General features: G+C 46.3%; 1 protein-coding gene and 1 non-coding gene across 2 annotated transcripts in view; both read left to right on the top strand.

The window, feature by feature from the left end:
* Positions 1-15,752, top strand: part of SORCS3 (sortilin related VPS10 domain containing receptor 3) — a 677,010-nt gene that overhangs the window by 57,383 nt on the left and 603,875 nt on the right. The gene's annotated exons all lie outside the window — the stretch shown is intronic.
* Positions 9,409-9,541, top strand: LOC129399460 (U8 small nucleolar RNA). Its single transcript, XR_008627102.1, has one exon. It is a non-coding gene; the product is annotated as a U8 small nucleolar RNA (small nucleolar RNA).

Below are 15,752 nucleotides of genomic sequence, written 5' to 3'. Positions count from 1 at the left end.
GTGCTGCCTTCATTGGCTAGACAGTGAGTACAAACCTGGTAATTTCTGGCAGGTAGATGTGAGAACCACAAGCATTAAAGTGCGGTCACCCCTTGCTGAGCCCTTGGGACCCTCCACAGCTATAGCCTCTGTCTCCTGTGAGCACCTGTGCAAGCAATGCAGCCAACGGAGCACAGCTTAAAAACAGATCCCTGGTCATTCCTGGCCTATGCAATACCAATATCTGCAGCAGGTAGGAAGAGGGAGAATGAAAGAATGAACCCCGCTTTTAAAATTTTTTTCTAAAGGACAGAGTTTTTGTTTGGTGTTAAGAGAAGAAAAGAACTCCGAGAAGGGAATATTTAATGGCAGTTTAAAGATTTTTAAGGATTTGGCTACAAAGTATTATAAAGTTATCATCAGGAAAAAATAGATAAAAACATAATCAGGACATTCTTGATTGTCAGAAAAATAATAGGAGCTAATAGATTTTTAAAATGCTTGTGATTTTAAAAGATGGATCATTTACGGTTACTCATTAGCCTAATTGCATCTGGGTGCAATGTGAGCTTTATTCTAGGAGAAATATATTCCAAGATACTTACAAATTATTTTCTCACTCTAAATAAAGATGTAATAAATACTCAATGCTAGACTTGCTGAAAAATTGCACGCATAAATGCCCCAGAGCAGAACAAAGACGATGTACATCCGGGGTGGTGGTTCTTAGGCAGGAATGTTTGGGTGGTTTAGAGTTGTGTTTTCAAGTCCTACAACCTACAGGTGAACTACCTACAACCTGTGCCTGCATCTCAGTGTCAAGGTAAACTAGATGCTTTGAGATGTGTATTCACTGGACCAGTCAGGAAGATTGGATGGATAGTGACAGCAACTAATGCTGAATGAATTTAAGACAAGACATTCCACGCAGCGGAAAGCAACTAGAACTCAAGAAATCAGGGGTGCGGTCGCTTCTGTTGTGACTGGGTCTAGAGGCTCCGGTGGTTACAAACCTGCCATTTGCTCGCTTTCCTTCAACTCTGCTTTACTCATTGTTTGCTTCATTTTTCTAGTACTCTCCATGTGGTGGGAGAAATGGCAGCTTAGAGTTGACAACAACCAAAAGAGTCCATCTGCCCCTTCATCTTTTCCTTCTCTCTCTGTTTATATTTTTGTTTTGGAAGAAGAAATGGCCTCTCTTTGGTCCAACCCTTCTCTGGGCCAATTGAAGGGCAGAATTCCCTGATTGACAGCCTCATGAAAATAAAAGGGGTGAGCAGGAGCAATTTCCAAAGGACAGGCGTGTGGGTCAGATTATGAGGTAGGGCCTAAGAATTATGGATCAGGGTGACAGCAGTAGATGCTGGCTGTCATGGGGAGGGAATCTGTTGTCTTTTCTCCTTCAGTGCTTTCTGCTCACACAGGCATCCCCAGTCTTACACTGAAGGCAGAGACATTGCCTTTCCCGGGACTGTAGCAGAGGCTGTGGATTATCAGTCACCGGGTCATACTGGAACTTACAGCCAATCACAGTCCATGTTCTTTAAGGCTGGAGAGTGACCATCCTGACATATTTCTCCCAGAGATTGTTATTCTTACGGTGGAATACTTGCTCAGCCTTTAGAGAATGCAGATGTGGACGGTCTTCTCTTATTACCAGAACTTAACCCATACCAGTTACATATTTTTTACTTTAAATATGTACATTGCCCATATTTAAAGTAAAGGAGAAGTTTATTCTTCACTTTCCAGCTTCTGTACACCATTTCCTCAGTAGAAAGATACTTTTAAAAAACTAGGGGCACGAGGGCCAGCAAGATAGTATAGCAGGTAGGGCCCTTGCCTGGCACACAGCCAACCTGGGTTTAATTCCTGGTACCCTTGGGTCCCATCTGGAGTGATCTGTGAACACAAAGCCAGGAGTCAGCCATGAGCACCCCTGGGTGTGGCTCACAAACCGAATCAATAAAAAAAAAAACAACAACCCAAAAAAACCAAAACAACCCAAACCCCTAAACAAATAAACATGAACCTGGGAGAGTCTCTTAAAATGCTCACAGCATATGCTTTCTCTCTCTCTCTCTCTCTTTAATGCACCCATTCCAAGTGTCTGATTTGGGGGAGGACAAGAAGGGCTAGGAGATGATTTTCAGTTTTGAGTAAATGTAGGAAAGTAAGACATGGAGAGGGTTAAGAGATTTGCAAGGTAATACCCATGACAAAGCCTGAAAACAGAAAATGACACTCTTAATTTGAAATTACTTTTCCTAACAATCGATTTTCATCTTTTCTGATTCCAGTATGTATTTCCTTTCGAAAGAAAAGCAACACATTAAATGTTCACTTTCATTGGCAAGTCCATTCAGATCCATTGGTGAGCCCAAATGATAATAGCCAAAAAAAAATCATTTAATAGATCTGGGCCATTACATGCCGCTTTCCCATGTACATAGCACTACATTCAATGTGCACTTCTCTGATTTCTCATTTAAAATAGAGTAAAAATGTTGTTTTCTTTAGCTTTTCTGCTGATTGCTAATCTCAAATGCAATGGTAATGAGTGGGGTAGATGTCTGGTTCAAGAGTTCAGGGAAGAGTAGATATTATTGGCAAGATGCTTTTAAGCAGATATTAAGTGCTGAAGTAATTTGTGATTTGAGGGGGGTGGGGTATAGGGTAGAAAATGTACCCTTCCTAGCTCTTTGCACATCAGTAGTACTTTGTTTAATTTCTCTTGCTGTCAGTGCCCATGTGGTTAGCTGAATCCATGCAGGCAATTTCTGTAAAGGGGCAGATAGTAACTGTTTCTGGTTTTGTAGGCCACAGGGTGAGAAACTAGGCTCAGAGAAACATCTCACACAGTATATACACAGTGGGTGCAAGTAGGTGCTGGTGAAACTTTTTTTTCTCTAAAAACATATGGAAGGCCAGATTTGGACCACATGCTGTGGGCGCTGACTCCTGGGAGATGCAGTCTGCTGGCGTCGCTGTGGACAGGCCTGCTGAGCACAGCTGAAATGCACCGTGTCCTCATGCAGGTTCTGCGGCCGCCGTCCGTCCTGCTCCTTTCTCTCTCCCGTGGGGCGGGGTGGAGTGGGGTGCTGCAGGGGACGATTGGGGGCACAGCTGGGGTTGAGGGTGTGCCCCTGAGACTAAGTGGATGAGCGGTAGGCAGCCCCTCCCCTGGCAGAGCCCCCTTGACTTCCCAGCAGTGACTCCTCCCTCCCGCCTCAGCCGGCCGGATGCAGTGTCCAGTTCACTGTGCCCCAAACAAAACGTCAGGGACCGTTGAGCAAGCTAATTGCCAGCCAGCCAGGAGAGTGAGGAACCAGAACACGCTGTCTGACTGCTTGTGGGCTTGTGTGGGAAATCCCCCGCCCCTAAGGTGTTTGTCCATTCTCCCTTTTCTCTTAAGGTATATAAAGCTAAGCCTTTATGGCAATAAAGCAAGTCTTCTCCCTGCAGAGGCCCCTGGAGTGCCTTTCTCTTGTCTTTGTCTGTCTTGTCTCTTCATAGGTTCCCGCACACTCATCCTCCCTCTAGGGACTGCCCTCCTTCCCTGTCCCGTGCGCAATGGGTGGGGTGGGTGGACTGCCACGGCTCGCTCTCTTGCCGGTTTGGTGGACCCAATGGGTTAGAACAACACTGTAGCACTCTAGAGGACGCAGTTGTGAAGGGCCTTTCTAAGAACCTCTGTTTCCAGTGTCGCATTCCCGTCTTGTGATCTGGGTACCAGTTTCAGGTACCTGGTACCTGGTCTAGTAGCAATATGACTCGAGACATATGTTGATGGAATCTTAATTTGGATGACTCTGAACAGAGAGCTTGGCCTCACTGAGTCTATCCTCAGTCCCCCGCCCCATTTTCAAAATAAATTTTATTGGATCACCATGAGATACCGTTATAAACTTTGATGATTACGTTTTAGTTGTACAATAATCAAGTACCCATCCCTTTACCAGTGCACATTTTCCACCACCATTGTTCCCAGTGTCCCTCCTGCCACCCCCACCCCATCCTACCCCTTGTCTCTGTGGCAGGTACTTTCCTTCTTACTCTCTCTCTAATTTTGGATGTTATGATTTGCAATAAAGATACTAAGAGGCCATCAATTTTGGTCCTTAATCTACTTTCAGCACGCATCTCCCATCCCAAGTAATCCCTCCAATCATCATTTACTTAGTGGTTCCTTCTCCATCCTAACTGCCTTTTCCCCCAGCACATGGGGTTGGCTTCCAAATTGTGGGGTGATACTCCTGGTCCTTATCTCTACTATCCTTAGGTGTTAGTCTCATACTATGCTACTTTATATTCCACAAATGAGTGCAATAATTCTATGTCTGTCCCTCTCTTTTTGACTAATTTCACTTAGCATGATACTCTCCATGTTCGTCTACTTATATGCAAATTTCATGATTTAATCTCTTCTAACAGCTGCATACTATTCCATTGTGTAGATGTACCAAAGTTTCTTCAACCAGTCATCTGTTCTCGGGCACTCATTTTTTCCCCCAGATTCTGGCTATTGTGAACAGTGCTGCAATAAATATACAGGTGTGGATGTCATTTCTACTGTGTAGTTTTGCACCTTCGGGATATATCTCGGGATATATTCTCAGGTGTGGTGTTGCTGGGTCACATGGGAGCTCAATTTCTAGTTTTTGGAGGAATGTCCGTATTGTTTTCCAAAAAGGCTGGATCAGTTAGCATTCCCACCAGCAGTGAAAGAGAGTCCCTTACTCCCCGCATCTGCACCGGCACTGGTTGTTCTTGTTCTTATTGATGTGTGCCAGTTTCTGTGGTGTAAGATGATACCTCACTGTTGTTTTGATTTGCATCTCCCTGGTGGTTAGTGATGTAGAGCATTTCTTCATGTGCCTTTTGGCCATTTGAATTTATTTTTGAGGAAGTTTCCATTCATTTCTTTTTCCCATTTTTTGATGGGGTTGGAGGTTTGTTTCTTGTAAAGTTCTACCAGTGGCTTGTATATCCTGGAGTCCATCCTCAGTTGGAAGAGTATCTATACCTTGCTCTCTCCACAGCATAGTCAGTCATGAAAAGTCTCCATTAATTTAGTTGCTTTTTAAAATTTTTGTCTTTTGGGCCATTACTGGTGGTGTTCAGTGCTTATTCCTGGCTGTGGGTTCAGGGATCACTCCTGGAAGTGATGGGGGACAGGGGTGGACCATATATGGTTCTGGTCTCTCAAACTAGGGAAGGATGCATGCCAGGCTGCACATACTTTCACTCCAACACCCCATTCGTTGCATTTTTGAACATTAAGGTTATACCTATGACCAAAAGATTTAACTAGCTTATCTTCAAGTGATCTCATTTATTAATAGGTATGTGATTGATTAATTATAAAAGAGTGAATATTTTCTTGATCATTTGAAAGAAACACTTTCCCAACAAACAGAGGAAAAATGTTGGTCTTTTTAGTAGCTGAACTCTTAAGAAAATCATTGGGATGGCAGTTTAGATAAAATGGTCAGGGGTTAGGGGGAGGGCAGGGAGAGAGCCAAAAGCAAAAGTTTAAGAATGACCAACTAGGGCTATTTTTCTACCAAAGTTTATTTCCAAGAGAAATCAAAGATTTTCCCCTGCATCTGGGTTCCAAGCCTGAAGAGATTACCATTAAAGTCAGCTAGTCAAGGGTAAAAATAAGAGTGTAGGAGGATTCATTTTGAAACGTTGTCAGCAACCAGCTGGAAAAAATAGCAGCTGCTGTGATTACTAGGAAATTTGTTGGAGGGTGTAGAGGTGTATCAGGTAATCTAATCTATTACCGATTTCAGCGGCATATGGCTGGCTGGATAAGCATTTCAGTTTAGAAGGAAATAGCACCAAACAGGAAAGAAAGTGGTGTGGTTGTTTTCAACTCTGGGTTCCTCTGACCAGTGTGAATTTGTTGTTGATCAGCTCTGATAGGTGATCCCAGATCAATTATCTGATCTTTACTGAGAAATAACTCTGGATCAATGTGGAGTTGGAAACCGGATGCAGTAGAGACACCAAAGCTGAGATAGCCCTCCTTCCACCCTGCACCCTCAGCTTCATAGAGCCTCAGTGAAAAGGTTTTGCAAAGTATCGGGGGTTGCACTCTCCTTGTTTTTCTACAAGAGCTAGAACTACAAGTCTTAGTTTGGGACTGGTAGACACAAGTATGCAGAGTCTCATGGAAAGCCTGTTTTTGCCATCAGTCGTTCTGTGTTTCAGCCTTACCAATTGGTGGAGGCACACTAGTGTATCTGGTGATTGTAGGGCTACTTATCTCACCCTGCCTGACATCTTTCACCTGTGCTTTGCCTGCTAACACTTTCATATTTCTAAAGACTTAACCCAGAGAGTCCTTTTCCCTGGAGCTTTTTCTCTTGCCCGCCCACATCTCTTTTACTGCCTGATTCAGCTGCTCCCCCTCTTCCTCCTTCTGCTCTGCCACTCCATCCATCTTACAATGGGGACCAGTTCCTGTAATTGACAAATTTATCTAAAATTCGGGGGAGTCGTAAAAACTAATGCATACTGATTCGGAAAGTACTCGGCATTGAAAACAAAGATGTGCTTTTATTACCTGTCTTTTGATGGTGAGGCTCTGGGTCATTTCTTTGCATATTGGTTTGCTGATGAGAATTCTACATTTTTATGTGACTCCTGTAATGAATCACCTATAATTTTTCAGTTCCTGGTTTTTTTTTTCATGGAATAAGATGGCATTGGATTAGCCAATTCAAGGATTCTAGATTCTTCCACACACCTAGTATTTAATACTTTTCGTGTTCACACCTAACAGCTGCATTGTTTTTAATGTGACTCACCTTTATCGAGTCTTTGCAAAACATTCAACAAAGCATTTACAGAAATGTGGATTGTTTTGTATTCATTTTCTGTTGATTTACATAATATTGAATGAAATAATTTAATTATAATAACACATACGACAACTGCACATAGTTTTGTGAACAAACAATTAGCTGTTGGGAACACATTGCTCTGCTGATGGAAGAAACAATGATTGGGCTTCTGAGAGTGGAATCTTTTAACTGGCACGAGTAGTGTTGGGTTGGCATCCAAAGCGGTGAACATCCGGGAACCTGGCAGGTTAGCTAAGCCAAGTTCAGTTCAGGGAGCCTGCACTTGGTTGGACAAGTCTAGTGCTCATTCAAGCAGGTGCTCCATATGTGTTAAATGGGTGTGAACAACTCACTAAGTGAAGGAGAGAATTTGGCTGGGAGGATAGGACATTTTCAGAACCACTGACTAGTATTTCAACTCCTAATTGGCCATCCCTTACTATCCGTGGGATGCCGGGTCCAAATCAAAAGGCTGGAACTTTCCCCCACTGTCTGTGGAATGAGACTGTGAGGAGAAATCACTCTTCAATGAACAGGGCACAGATTTCGGGGGGAGTCTGCCAGCTGGCTCCTGAGCCCTGCCCCACCTTCGAACCCAGCTGCTGTCTTGCTGATGAGTGAAGTATAAAATTTTCCTCTGTATCTCCCTGGACACCCTCCCCGCCACTGTGTCTTGTTTCAGTGCCTTCTGCATTGGCTCTGAGACCTGTGGAGTATTCTGAGACAAGAGTTCCTCGCAAGATGGATGGGAGCCGTTTAGAGTAAAATTCTGTCTGCACAAAGTACCTAAATGGATCCGGTTTCACAGCACAGATCCGGGCATCATTTCTGGTACAATCCTGCTTCCCTGCAGAGACTTTCACTTACCTGTATGTATGTAAACGCTACATACACACTGAGAAGAAACTCACATTTATTTGTGCACATTTGCATAGAGGCATTTTATGTAGGCACAGACACATATGCATACAAGTATACATCGTTTTATAGATGTGTGTCAGTGATTCCCCCCCAACCATGAGGCATATCAGTGTGGACCCCTGGGATATTGCTGTGGTTCTAGGACCAGATTTTGCAATTTGGGGACTTTTGGCAAGAGATGGACCCTAATGACTGTCTACTCTTGGTGTGTGTGTGTGTGTGTGTGTGTGTGTGTGTGTGTGTGTGTGGTCAGGGGGATGGTTAAATTCATGAGTGGACAGAGACGAGTGTAAGCCAGGGTGCTGAGACAGAAAACTCAGGGAGTTATCTCCAAAAGGGAGTCAAGAAGCAGAAAAGTGTAGTGTTGTATTGGGTCAGACCATAAATGCTCAGTTCAGGCAATTCTATGCTCAGGTCCCCCTACCACTACTTACTAGCTGCATATCTAGCTAGGCCGTGTATCGCTTTGTGTTTTAGCTCTAAAGAAGTAGAGCTAGTGGGATGATGAGCATTTTATATAGAAACCATGTCCAACCCTTAGCGCCACACTTTAAAATGTGCTGTGGGATGGAGTATGGAGACGGCACAGCTATGTCCCACCATGGGGGCATTTTGAGGGGGTGCTGCTTGCACTCTGCAGGGCCTGAATCAGGCTCTGGTGAATGCAGTGGGGTACGAGAGGTATGCAGTGACTCTGGAGAGGGGGGAAGCAGGAGTACAGTGTAATCAAAGAGGTGTGTAGGGGGCAGTCACCTGCAGAGCAAGTGTCAAGATGGGTGTCAACCCTGAGCAGGGTCGGGATAGCTAGCACGGGCGGTCCCATCTGCTTTGAAGGACGCAGATTCTGAAATTCTCAGGGACCGAGAGCTCAGGAAGATGGAGCTGCTTCACGTCTATTTCAGAAAACAGGATAAAGTGCCTGTTGCTTCTCCTCCCTGCTCAGCCCAATCCAAGCCTGTTCTGTTTTATTCCCCATATTAGGAAAGACTCGCCTGTGACAGTCTCAAGACCTGGTGTCAGACACACTCGGGATGCAGTTCTTTTATTGCTGAGAAGGTTGGGACTTTACACGTGAGAGGGGTTGAGATGAATGAGCTTCCATTGTATTTATAGATGCTCGCTGCAATATCTCCCAAGGTATAAATAGAACAATGGAGTGTTGACAAAGGGGCCGGTTTTTCTGTAACTGTGGAAACCCTGCAATTATTCCTGGAACTCTACTCATTGTTTATCTGCATCTGAATTTTAATAAACAGGGTTCTTGCTGCTTATTCATGAATTTTCAAATGGAAATGTATCTCCCATTATTATCCCCTTCTTGTGAGTCAGGCCCCATCTTGCAAATTTGCAGCTGAGTAAATATACGGAACATTAGCAGCAATTAGATAATTGGTGCCCCGGATCAACCCACCCGCAGCTGTGCAGGAATATGGACTGTGCCAGTGTCACCTGGTACAGCCTTCCGCATGGTGCCACATGCTGCCGTGGCCATGCAGTGGAGCACAGGCATTAGCCAGCCCCTGTCCTGGACCGACTTCCGCCCAGGGGAACGCAGGTCCTGAAGGAAGGGATGCTCCTTATAGCTCCTTATAGTCTACGCAAGTCAGGGGAAGATTTTAGACCCGGGAGGCTGTTTCGTAAAAACAGGATGGGATCTTCAGGTAGGGTAATTCTTACGGGGTCCTCTCTTTAGAGGGCAAATGGAACATGATGATTGGAGTTTATATGATTCATGATTAAGGTCTGCATGATTAGGGCTCACAACACCCTAATTGCTCTGATCTGATTATTAAAAAAATTACTTTTTTTTTTTAGAAACAGCATTGGGGGGTGCTTGGAACCAGTGAGAAAGATGAAAGGGCTGGAGCACACACTTTGTCCGAAGTGGTCCGGGGCTCTGTCCCCAGCCCTGCTGGATGTGACCCTTTGTGATCCCAAGCACTGCAGAGCCAAACAGCACAGCCTCAGTGGACAGCGCCAAAGCTCAAGCTTATACCGCCAGTCCCTAGATGGCCAGCAATATTCCCTGGCCCCAGAGCACTGTGGAGAGGCCCAGGAATGCACAGGAGAGTATACCTCTGCTTGACCGAGCACTGAATTGCTCACCATCACTTGTTTGATAAATCACATTAGCATTGTCTGTAGCACTGTAGCACTGTCATCCCGTTGTTCATCAATTTGCTCGAGTGGGCACCGGTAACGTCTACATTGTGAGACTTGTTGTTACTGGTTTTGGCATATCAAATACGCCATGGGTAGCTTGCCAAGCTCTGCCGTGCGGGCAAGATACTCTCTGTAGCTTGCCAGGCTCTCCGAGAGGGATGGAGGAATCGAACCTGGGTCGGCTGCATGTAAGGCAAACGCCCTACCCACTGTGCTATCACTCCATTAGCAAAAAGAAAAAGGAAAAAAAAACAGAAAAAAAAAGAGCTTAGATTCTGGGCTGGGCAGAAAGGATGGTGGGTGAGAAATTCAGATTTTGGGGTTAGCCACTATAGCTTTCCTCGGGTTATTATTTCCTCCACTATTTTATTTGACCCCTAATTATCTGCATTTTGGCTTTCAACAGTAACTTGGGTTTTCTGTTTTGTCTTGTGTTTGGGACATACCTGGAGGTGCTCAGGAGCTGCTCCTGGGAGAGTGCTCTGGGTTTGCTCTCAGGGTATCCAGTGGCATGAGGAGCCAGGAACTGACCTCGGGCTCCCAAATGCAGAGTCTTGCTACAGCCCCCGGAATCCTCTTCTCGGCCTGTAGTAAGTGTGTTGCCTCTTTCCTTGCAGTTCAGTTTTTCTCAGGCTGAAGAGGATCCCTTCTCCAGCTCTGCTTCTCTCGGGTCTCTCGGAGAGTCACGTGGCCCCTTTCAAGTATTTAAGCATCTTTTTTTTTTTTTTCAATTGCTGGTAACTTCCTGAAAACAGTTCTGTCACAAAAGGAAAAGTGGGGAGGAGGCTTGCCCCTCCTCTTGCATCCTAAGGATGGGGACACAGTCCAGAGCGCTGGCCCCTGCCACCGCCTCTGTCAGACGGAGTCTCATCTTCTTGCCTCATTGTTGCTTTTCCTTTGAGCACAGTTCTGCCTGCACCTCTAGTCTAGTCTCTCACCTACTACTGCCCCACCCCTCGCTAGCACCGGCTGGATGCTTTCCTATGTCACCTGTCTTTGCATCTCTGCTTCACACCCCTTTTAAAATATGTGTCACTGCATATACCTTCTGTGGGTTTGGAGAGGAGAAGGTGGGTGGGAATTGGAACAAGCTGGGTCGAGGGAAGGTTTAGGTTGGGTGTTTGAGCCCATGGATGGGATGCATTCATCTTCTGGGTATTTTCTCTGAGCTCCTGTGGGAACCAGAAATGCCACGGACAGAAAGACTCCAAGGAAAGTGTCGGGAGAAGCAGGGATTCTGGTGGCATTCTTGCTGCTCCACTCTGGGCTTTCATAAGGCATCCCTTTAAATATGTGGGATGAGTGATCTTAAGCATTCATCACTGCATTGTACTCTTATTTTTTTGGTGGGGTTTGGGTTGCACCCTGCAGTGCTCAGGGCATACCCCAGGCTCCCTGCTCAAGGGATCACTCCTGGCGGTGCTTGGGAACTGTATGTGGTGTGGTGCCAGGATCGACCACAGGAGGGTAGGCACCTGAATCCCTGTACAAGCTCTCTGGCCTGTATTGTCCTTTAAGAAGACTCTAGTTTAACATCATTAACATAATAAGAGCATACTTCCCACATTGGCTGCCTACTCTGCTTTATATCCATTTACACATTCTTTCCATAAACCATGAGATTGATTTTATTATCTCTTTGTCATATGTACAACCAAAGGTTCAGGAAAATAAATAGTGACTATTTTTTTTTCTTTTTGGGTCACACCCAGAGATGCACAGGGGTCACTCCTGGCTCTGCACTCAGGAATTACCCCTGGCGGTACTCAGGGGACCATATGGGATGCTGGGAATCGAACCCGGGTCGGCCGCGTGCAAGGCAAGCGCCCTACCCGCTATGCTATCACTCCAGCCCCAATAGTGACTATTCTAAGGCCACACAGTTATTAAGGGGTTGAAGGGTCAGAGAAATAGAGCAGGGGTAAGACTCTTTCCTTACACTTTGCCAGTTCTAGTTCGATCCCAGCACTCCCCTGAGCACTGCCAGGAATGATCATTGTGCAAGCACAGAACAGGAGAAAGCCCGGAGCACTGCCAGGTATGCGTCCCTCTCAACAAATAAAACCCAACTCCCAAGCAATTCCCAAAACAAGCATCAGAAGGGACCTAACACATAGGCTGGGCTCACTGCTAAGCCCATTCTCTTGAACCCTGTGCCAAACGGCAGGACTTACTTGGATTTGTGAGTCACTTGGATTTGTAGCTAAGCTCTAGTTCTCTCCTTAAGGTTGAGATGTTAACTGAGAGCCTGTATTTCCATTCCTTAAATCATTTGTTTGTGTTGGAGAAGACATTAAGAATACAGGAAGTAGGCAGTTGTTGATTTTTTTTTTCTTTGCTGAATTTTCCCTTCCAGCTAGGAACTAGTTTTCCCAATTCTCCTCACTTGGTTTTTACTGTTGCCAACACATCAGATATATCAACTACCTGAAACGGGGCTGCAGGGGCAGAATATATTTGCAGACATTTTAATTTCCCTGGTGATAAGCAAATTAATTTCGTTGCAACTCTTTAACTTTCTAATTGAATGATGGAATGTCACTGAGTGTTTTGCAGATGGAAGGTGGTCAAAGTCTTGCCATCTATGAGAAAGAACAGCGCTGCCACCTGGTCGGATAATTTCCCTGTGTCCTCCTGCCTGACCATCTCCCTGGGCTTGAGGAAAGTCATCTGTCAGAGGCGTTTTCACTCGGCAGCCCAGCCAGACTGTGGGTGGTCGCCTGTGCTAGGGGAAGACCTTTGCTTCATGTATTCATTTACTGTGAGCACCTGCTCTCTTGTTTCACGTGCTACTCTAGACTCGGTATTAAGCCAAACAAGCCACTCTCTCTGCTGTTCCTCTGAGGCAGATGAGAAACTAATGGAAAAATAGAATGTGCACTCTTGGGAAGAAGAGTGAAGCAGAATACGGGACATTGGAGGAGCTGGTTGGTAAGAAAATCCTGAGAAAAGCAAGGAAGGGCATTGCGGCAAAAGGGAGCTGCAGACCCATGGGGCTGCTCATCTTCTCACCAAATCTAGCTCACAGGGAATTGATCTGAACGGAATCTCCCGTGATGTCCACTCTTGTGTCTCAGAGCTGCTTCCCTCCAGACAAGGTCCTTTGGAGAGTATGCAATTGCATCAGCATCTCCTTTTCATTAGCCAGTCTATTGAAGAAGCAAGTACCACTGCTACAAACATGGGCTATGTGATGCATTTGGACAAACTGACCGTAGCATTTTGATAAACTGACCATACCCTGGGTTCCCACTTTCTGCCTCTGTTGGCTGGTAGACAATTTATGAGTCACTGGAACATCACAGTGTCAGGAGATTGAATGGGAGTTTTCAAAACCATTCACTGTAGATGTTTATGTTGGCTGTTATGGGCTAGAGGCTTTGTGATGGGGCGGGATTCTTTGTTTCATGGGCCTCTTTGGTAATAATTTATTACTCTTAATTTTAAATAATCATTTTATGCCACTATGGAGCACTTATAATGTGCCAGACACTATTCTAAACATTTTTACATTATCTGATTATTCACCATGAGTGGAAAAAGTTAGTTATTTTTATTGGTTGTCATTTTATAATTCGGAAAACAGAAGCATGGAGAAGTCAGTCCTTTACCCGGATTGCACATCAGCTAAGCATCTGGTGTGCATTTGGATCCCAGATCATCTGTGATGGGCATCTAGAAATTACCAGTGGCTGGGCATTGGTCAGAGCAGAAAGCTAAGTGCTCCTGTCTCCTCACCCGGGAAAATGCAGATAGAAAGCTTGGTATCTCACGGATGCATAGCTGCATAACTGGGCAGGTACCAGACTCTAAACTACACCCTAAACTCTGCTCAGTTGCCCTTCCCATGGCTCCCCAGCTTCAGGAGCACTCTTTGAGGGTGGGGTGGGGAGTTAAGGGGGGATGCCTAGAGTATCAAGACTAGTGTCACACTTGAGCTATACCCTCACATCCAGCAAGGACCCCCCAACCCATCCTGTGGTTCCCTCCCTCCCTCCCTCCCTCCCTCCCTCCCTCCCTCCCTCCCTCCCTCCCTCCCTCCCTCCCTCCTTCCTTCCTTCCTTCCTTCCTTCCTTCCTTCCTTCCTTCCTTCCTTCCTTCCTTCCTTCCTTCCTTCCTTCCTTCCTTCTTCCCTCCCTCCCACCCTCCCTCCCTCCCTCCCTCCCTCCCTCCCTCCCTCCCTCCCTCCCTCCCTCCCTCCCTCCCTCCCTCCCTTTCTCTTTCTCTCTTTATTTTGAGGATACACTGATGATGCTTAGGGCTTACTCCTGACCCTACACTCAGGAATCACTTTTGGCATTTTGGGGTTCTATCATATGGGGTATTGGAAATCCAACCTAAGTTAGCCACATGCAAGGCAGGTGCCCTATCACTGTACTATGGACATCCAGCAGTAATCAGGGATTACTCCTGCTGCTGTGCTCAGGGATCACTTGTGGCAGGCTTAGGGGACATATGGGGTGATGTGCATCGAACCAGGGTTGGCCGTGTACAAGGAAAGCACCCTACCCATTGTTCTGCCCCTCTAATGATAGTCCTCTTGAAGTCAGATGACCACCTGTGAAAGACCCTGGTTTTGCTTCTGTCTATAGACGAGAAAGGGGCCGTTTTCACTGGGACCTTGTACTGCCTGACAGACCAGTGGATGCCAGAAAGCCCCTCCCCCTGGTTGCTGGCCTCTCCCATCTCTGCCACAGCATTGCTCCAAGTCATTGCCTGATTAATCTCTTTAAGGGCTCGTTGGCGAGCTGGCTTCACAGCTCTTGCAAAGACAAACTTGAGTGAAATCAGAGGGTCATGCTGCCGAGTGAAAACATTTGCATGCTGTTGTTTCCTAGGTCATCCTCCCATATGGTTCTCTTGGCTCTGGAAGTTACTGTGGGTCTGGGGAGATGTGGAGGCTTAGGAAGATTGGGAGACTTTGCTTGTCCCAGGTGAGGGGGGCACCAGCCCTTGGAGCTTGGTGGGCTCCCCACAGAGGGTAGCTTTAGGGCAGCCCCAGGACGAGGGTGAGTGGTCTTGTCATAGACCCCATGCTCCCAGCCAAAGGTGGCCCTGGTCCCCTCTTCCAACCCACCGTTCTCTCTTGCCCTGGTTTCTTGGTGCCTAAATAACCAGAAAGACCAGGAATGTCTAAATGGGTTAATTCATTCAGTGAAATTAAACCTCCCCATTGTGTGATGGGGATGTATGGTCACTGAGTCAGCAGATACTCCTGGCCCCAGGGAGTTTGCTTATAGCAGAAGATAATCAATAGAGTGGGTTCGAGAGCACCTTAGTACTAGGTGCTCGGGAGGAAGCAGATAAGGGATGAAGTGTGCTGTGGGCAGGGTCTAGGGTAGTGCCAGGCCCCTTGTCCTCACCTAGTCCCACCCAGCACAGGGTGTTCATCATCTCAATTGTGTGGTCTGTAGGGGGCAAGAGGTGGAAGTGGGGACAAGAAAAGACACTCTGTCTCCTCAGCCTGCCTCTAACCTGAGGATATGAACATGGGGAGGGAGGGAGGGAGGGAGGGAGTGGGGAGAGGGGGAAGGAGAGAGGGGGGAGTGGGAGAGGGAGAGAGAGAGAGAGAGAGAGGGAGAGAGAGAGAGAGAGAGATTTACATTACACAATTACACATAACCCACCAAGGCTGTGCAGTCCTCAACAACACAGACAGCCCCCATGGCCCTGCCATTAGTGATACCTGAGCACAAAGCCAGGTGTCAACCCTGAGCAGAACCCAGTGTGACCCCCCAAATAAAAACCTAAATCAACAAGAATGTGCCTTCTGGGTCTGACCCAGGGGTTGATCCCTGGCACCCCATATGACTCCCTGAGCCCTGACAGGAGTGT

The sequence above is a fragment of the Sorex araneus genome, chromosome 11, assembly GCF_027595985.1.
Source record: "Sorex araneus isolate mSorAra2 chromosome 11, mSorAra2.pri, whole genome shotgun sequence".
NCBI lineage: Eukaryota > Metazoa > Chordata > Mammalia > Eulipotyphla > Soricidae > Sorex > Sorex araneus.
This window is presented reverse-complemented; position numbering and strand designations above follow the sequence as displayed.